The sequence below is a fragment of the Arachis ipaensis genome, chromosome B05, assembly GCF_000816755.2.
Source record: "Arachis ipaensis cultivar K30076 chromosome B05, Araip1.1, whole genome shotgun sequence".
NCBI classification, from domain to species: Eukaryota; Viridiplantae; Streptophyta; class Magnoliopsida; order Fabales; family Fabaceae; genus Arachis; species Arachis ipaensis.
In genome coordinates, this window is record NC_029789.2 from 26,375,046 (window position 1) to 26,380,832 (window position 5,787).

Consider the following 5,787-nt stretch of genomic DNA (forward strand, 5'->3'; position numbering starts at 1 on the left):
GAAAAATTAGAAAACAAAGGCTTAGGTTTCTGATGTACTGAGGATGGGTTTGATGTCATGTGAAGAGTGATTGGTATGTGAAATGAGAACTGATGAACTGTTGAGTTCGGAACTGAAATGTGGATTAACAGTAGTTGAGATGAGTCGAGGACTCGGAATGGAAATGTTGATTTACAGTGGTTGAGATGAGTCGAGGACTCGAATGTGCAATGATGAATCATTGATGTATTGAAAATATTTTCTGAAAAACCACTGAACTACTGTTTTATACTGAGAAATGATGATACGCTATGCGCCTGGCAGGGACGGGGTTGGATCCCGCCTGTCGGCGGCGTAAGGGCGTGGTTCGTCCCGCTTGCGTTGAGATGTAAGGTCTGAGGCAAGAGTATCCCGCTCGCATCCCTTCGGATCAATAGAGTGTGCAGGCACAAAACCCTGGATAGTGATCCGAGCACTATATCTCGGGAGTTCCCAATAATGATTCCGAAGGGTGACATCTCCATGGAGATGTGTCGGGTTGGCAGTTGAACCGACAATGTGATATCACAACCAATAGTGCAGGCATTCATCATGTGCATTTTCTATCTGTTTATATGCTTTGACTACCTGTAATTGTATGCCTAATTGAATAACATGCCTATTTGCTTACTTGAATTATTTGCCTTATATGCTTCTACTTGTGTTTTACTTGCATTGAAATTAATTGTGATTTCTACTGGGATTGAGGAGGTTCGGAAGGCGATGGTGATGGGATCGCATGGAGGATAGGTTGGTGAAGGCTGTGGGACAGCAGTGTTGGTTAGAATAGAAATCCCCTAAGATAGAGTACCATGTTTATTTATGTTAAGATTTATATAATTATGCTTATTTGTTTTAGTATGCCTAAGATGAATCTTGTGATGGATATGAAGTCTAGGATTGCCTTTGGCATCCCGGAGTCTTATATCCTACATCACTGGGTACTGTTACTATACTGAGAACCTCCGATTCTCATACCATATTTCTGTTGTGTTTTTCAAATGCAGGTCGCAACCCACCTCGGTGAGTTGCTTGGATGGTGACAGAAGCAGATGATCCTGTTACTCTTAGAGTCTTTTTGGTTTATTTTGTTATACATCTCTCACTTTTGTATTTTATTTTTACCTAGAGGCTTGTATTTGAGAGATAAAAACTTGTATAAGCTTATTTTTACTGTCTGGTTCTGTATGTCTGTATATAGCTAGCCGGCTTAAACTCTGGGGGCCGTGGCTAGATTCTTATGATAGTATACTCTTATCTTTTGTTCTATTATATCTATATCTTGTGCCTTAAGTTAGAAGCTTTGTTAGCATGTTTTGCGCTTTTCAAGTCTTGTTTTTGAGCTATATCCTTCATCGGGCTTCTAGTTTATATTAATTCTTTCTATATATTATATGTATGAGCTTAGAACTGCCGTAATCTCTGATTAACCTTTGCTTTACGACACGAGGTAAGGCTTAGGGTAATTAGGGTGTTACATGTGTTCTATTTGAAAAAGTTTGACTGTTCTATTAACAGATTACATTTTGTCAGGTTCTGGGCTTATGGCTTGCTAGCATAGAGCGTAGCCGGGAGATTTTTCATAAAATGGTATTGGACAAAAATAGGGAGTTGCTCAAACTGAAAGAGCAGCTTGACTTGAAGGAAGCTACAATAGAGAACTTGAGGACTAATATGGCTGCTAAGGAAAAAGGATCTAAAAGCGGAAAAGATGAGCACAATAAAATGTTGGAGTCCCTTCAGAAAAAATATGAAGAAATTTTGTTGGTGAAAAAACAAGTTATAGAAGTGACCGTCAAAATGAAAGAACTGGAAAACAGCAAAGAGGGTGAGATTCTTGACGCCTTTGCTGAAGGCTTCGAGCAGGCGGTGACACAGGCCAAGTTTGTAGCTCCAGAGGTTGATTTTTCTCAAATGGAGCCTGGTAAGGTAGTTCGAGATGGGGCTTTGGTGGATGACGATGAAGTCGCCAAAGAGGAGGGTGATAATCTGAAATGATGGTCGCTTGGAAGTTTGGATTTGTGTAGTAGACAATATTGTCGCATAATCGTATTTTATTTTTATACCTTTTGGTAAAAAACTGGTTTGTAGTTTTTTGTATTAAGCTGATTCGCTGATTTGTATTTTGGACGAAGTTATTTTGCACTTTTAATGTATTAGGATGTTTGGTTGCCTCATTTGGTTTTTTAGGTTTGTGGTGGGCAAGTGTACATACTTGCTTGTAATAAGTCCCCATTTTCTATTTTTGGGGTCAGTTAGATCGAGTTTAACTCAGCAGGTCACCATTATAGGTGTTTTGATCATTAGTTCTGTTGCGTATTTGATGACAATACGACTTATAGTTAAATATGGAGTATGATTCATATAGTCGGGTGTTGCAGTGCTGAGTTATCTCCATAATTAGAAATGATTCCAATAGTAATAGATTGATAATTGTAAGAGAAAAAGTCGATAAAAATTTGATTGAGTCAGCCTTTTATTTATAAAGGTGCAGGTAGGCTAGTCTCGTTAAAACCTCTCCAAGCAGAACCCGAAATGGGAAAAATCTTGTGAGTAGGAAAAAGAGTACAAGCCTGTCCCTGTCTTTTAACTGTAATAATGTTTTAAAGAGGTGATGTTCCAAGAATTAGGTAATGTAGTACTGACGATTTGATTTCCTATCGGTAAAGAAATTCACAAATATAATCACGTTGTAAGTATAGCTCCTAAACCAACAGAAAATCTTTTCGTACAAACGTTTGGTTGTCACAAGTAACAAACCCAATAAAATTTATAAACCGAAGTATTCAAACCTCGGGTCGTCTTCTCAAGGAATTGCAGAGAAGTATGATTTATTATTGGTTATGAAAAACAGTGTTTTTGGGTTTCAAAAGGTTTGAACAAGGAAAATAAATTGCAGGAATTAATAAATTAATATCTAATAAAACTCTTGGCAAGGTATGAAAATTTGGAAGTCCTATCCTAGTTATCCTTATCGATGGTGATGAGAATTGAGTTTTAATCCCACTTAGTTAACCTTTACTAAAGCAAAGGAAAGTCAAGTGGACTAATTAGTTTGATCCTCAAGTCCTAGTCAATTCCTAAGAAAGAACTAGAGTTATTGGAATTCAATTCAATTAGCAAAAATAACAATTATCAATCACGATGAGTTTGATAACTCAAGAGTCTCCAATTAATCAATTAAATCCAAGAATATAAAAAGCTAAATAAGAATCATAAATCTGAAATACCTCAATTTATATTAAATAAAGAAAATCCTAACATGAATGGTTCGTAAGCCAATTTGACAACATAAGTAATCAACAAATAAAAGCATTAAAGTATCTGAAAGTAAAAGAGAAATATAAAATAAAAGGAAGATTGAACCTGTGACTGAAGATGAATTGAACTAAACTAATAGAAATCCTAAAATCCTAAATCCTAAGAGAGAGGAGAGAACCTCTCTCTCTAAAAACTACATCTAATCCTAAAATTATGAATTATGAATGTATGATATCCTCCCCCTTGATTCCTCCATTCTCTGGCTTGTATTCTGTGTTTCTGGATTCAGAATTGGGCCGAAAAAGGGTCCATAAATCGCTGGGGGCGTTTTCTGCAGATTCTGGTGCGTGGCGTCTGTCATGCGTTCGCGTCATCTGAGAGTTTTCCTTGTCACGCGTTCGCTTCGATCACGCGTACGCATCATTTGCGTTCTGCTCAAGGCACGCGTCCGCGTCAGTCACGCGTTCGCGTCGATGCCTTTTCGCGCTAGGCACGCGGCCACGTCGTCCATGCGTTCGCGTCGTTGCCCTTTTCTTCAAAACTCCATTTTTGTGCTTTCCTTCCATTTTTGTATATTTCCTTTCTTTCCTCTAAGCCATTCCTGTCTTAGGAGATCTGAAAATACTTAACACACAAATCACGGCATCGAATGGTAATGAAGGGTAATTAAAATTAATATTTTTAAAGCATAGAAAACATGTTTTTCACATATATCACATAATAAGGAAGGGAAAGTAAAACCATTCAATTTACATGAATAAGTGAGTGAAGGATTGAATAAATCACTTAAATTGAGCACAAAATACATCATAAAATATGGGTTTATCAACCTCCCCACACTTAAACAATAGCATGTCCTCATGCTAAATTCAAGAGAAAGGGTAAAGTTAGAATGGTGAAATCTCATGCAATGCATTCTATTCTAAATGCAAGCTACCTAAATGAGTCATGCAATTCTAGTTATTATTCACTTGTATATAAAGCTTATATGTAGTTAAATTAATTCATATCCTCAAGGAATCATATGTGCATAGCCAAACCCTCGATAATGTTAAAGCACTTTTACAATTGAGATGGGTAAAAGTATTTCACAAACTTGCAATACAATTAACAATTAAGCAGAGATATATGGTGATGAGCTATTGAACCCTCACTGGATTTTGTGTTTACTCTCTAGTCACTCAGTGTTTATTGGGTTAATCACTCTATTCTTCTTTCTATCCTTGCTTTCTAAAACTTTGTTCTTCATCTAACCAATCAACAACTATGGAATACAAACATACAAAAATCATGAGGTCTTTTTCAAGGTTGTAATGGGGCTAAGGTAAAGGTAAGGGTATATGTATAAGGCTAAATGAGCTAACAAAGTGAATCCTTGATTAGTCTAAGATCTCACCTAACATACATACTTCATATAATTTAAAGTTCCTTTACCCAAATTTTCCCACTTTGTATTACAAGCTCATGCATTAATTTTAATTTTGAAATTTTGTCCCATGTGCATTGATTTTTATTTTGCATTTGGGAAGTTTTTGTATCCCCTTATCTAAATACTGAAAATATACACATGGTATTTAATTGTTTTGATTTCACATGAGCATGCTTCCCAAATTTTTTGAAACAACTTATTCTTTTTAAATTCCTACTTAGTTTCTATCATCCCATGTTCCCATAAAATTTCCGACACTTAAATTGTATACAATATCTATCTTAAGCTAACCAAGGATTTAACTTGGGATTTTTATTTTGTTTTTCTACTTAAGGCTAGTAATGTGGTTATAGAACAAGAGGGGATTAAAAATCTCAAGGGGGCTAACAAGGGTGATGTAAAAGGTAGGCTAAATAGGGATAAGTGAGGAAAAATGCAAACGATGGCCTCAATCATCTCTTGGTATGTATCTATATTCTATATTGGATATATAGATTAAAACAAAGTAAAGAACACCAGAATGAAAAAGAAGGGCAAAACACACAGGAATAAAATTTATGGTTTGAATATAACCATACAATTAAGCTCAAAACTCACAGGCTGTGTGTTCTCCAGCTCAAAAATCATATATCAGTTATACATGTCATGCAAGTAGAAATCAAGAGTTTCCATTCAACTCAATGTAAGTCTTAGGGTGGCCTTTAAAATCTTAGTGTTCCTCTTTGAAGAAATGTTGTTAACTAACTAACATATAATGCTATATATACAAGGTGTGTGGATTGTTTTAATTTACTAAAGTTTCTAGTTTACTCCTTTTATTTTCAATTAAACCAAACTATTATATGCTAAAAGGGTAAACTATACTAATTAATCCACATATTTTATAACTAATAAGTTTAGAATTGCAAACTAACTAAATGTCTAAGATATAAAATAAAGTACGAAATTCGAAATAAAGTAAAAATACAGCAAAAGAACAATGTGTAAGTACTAAAAATAAAAATAAAGATAAAAATACAGAAAAATAAATAAAATAAGATAGAAGAGTCTGTAGTGGTTCACCAAAAAGATACGCCAGG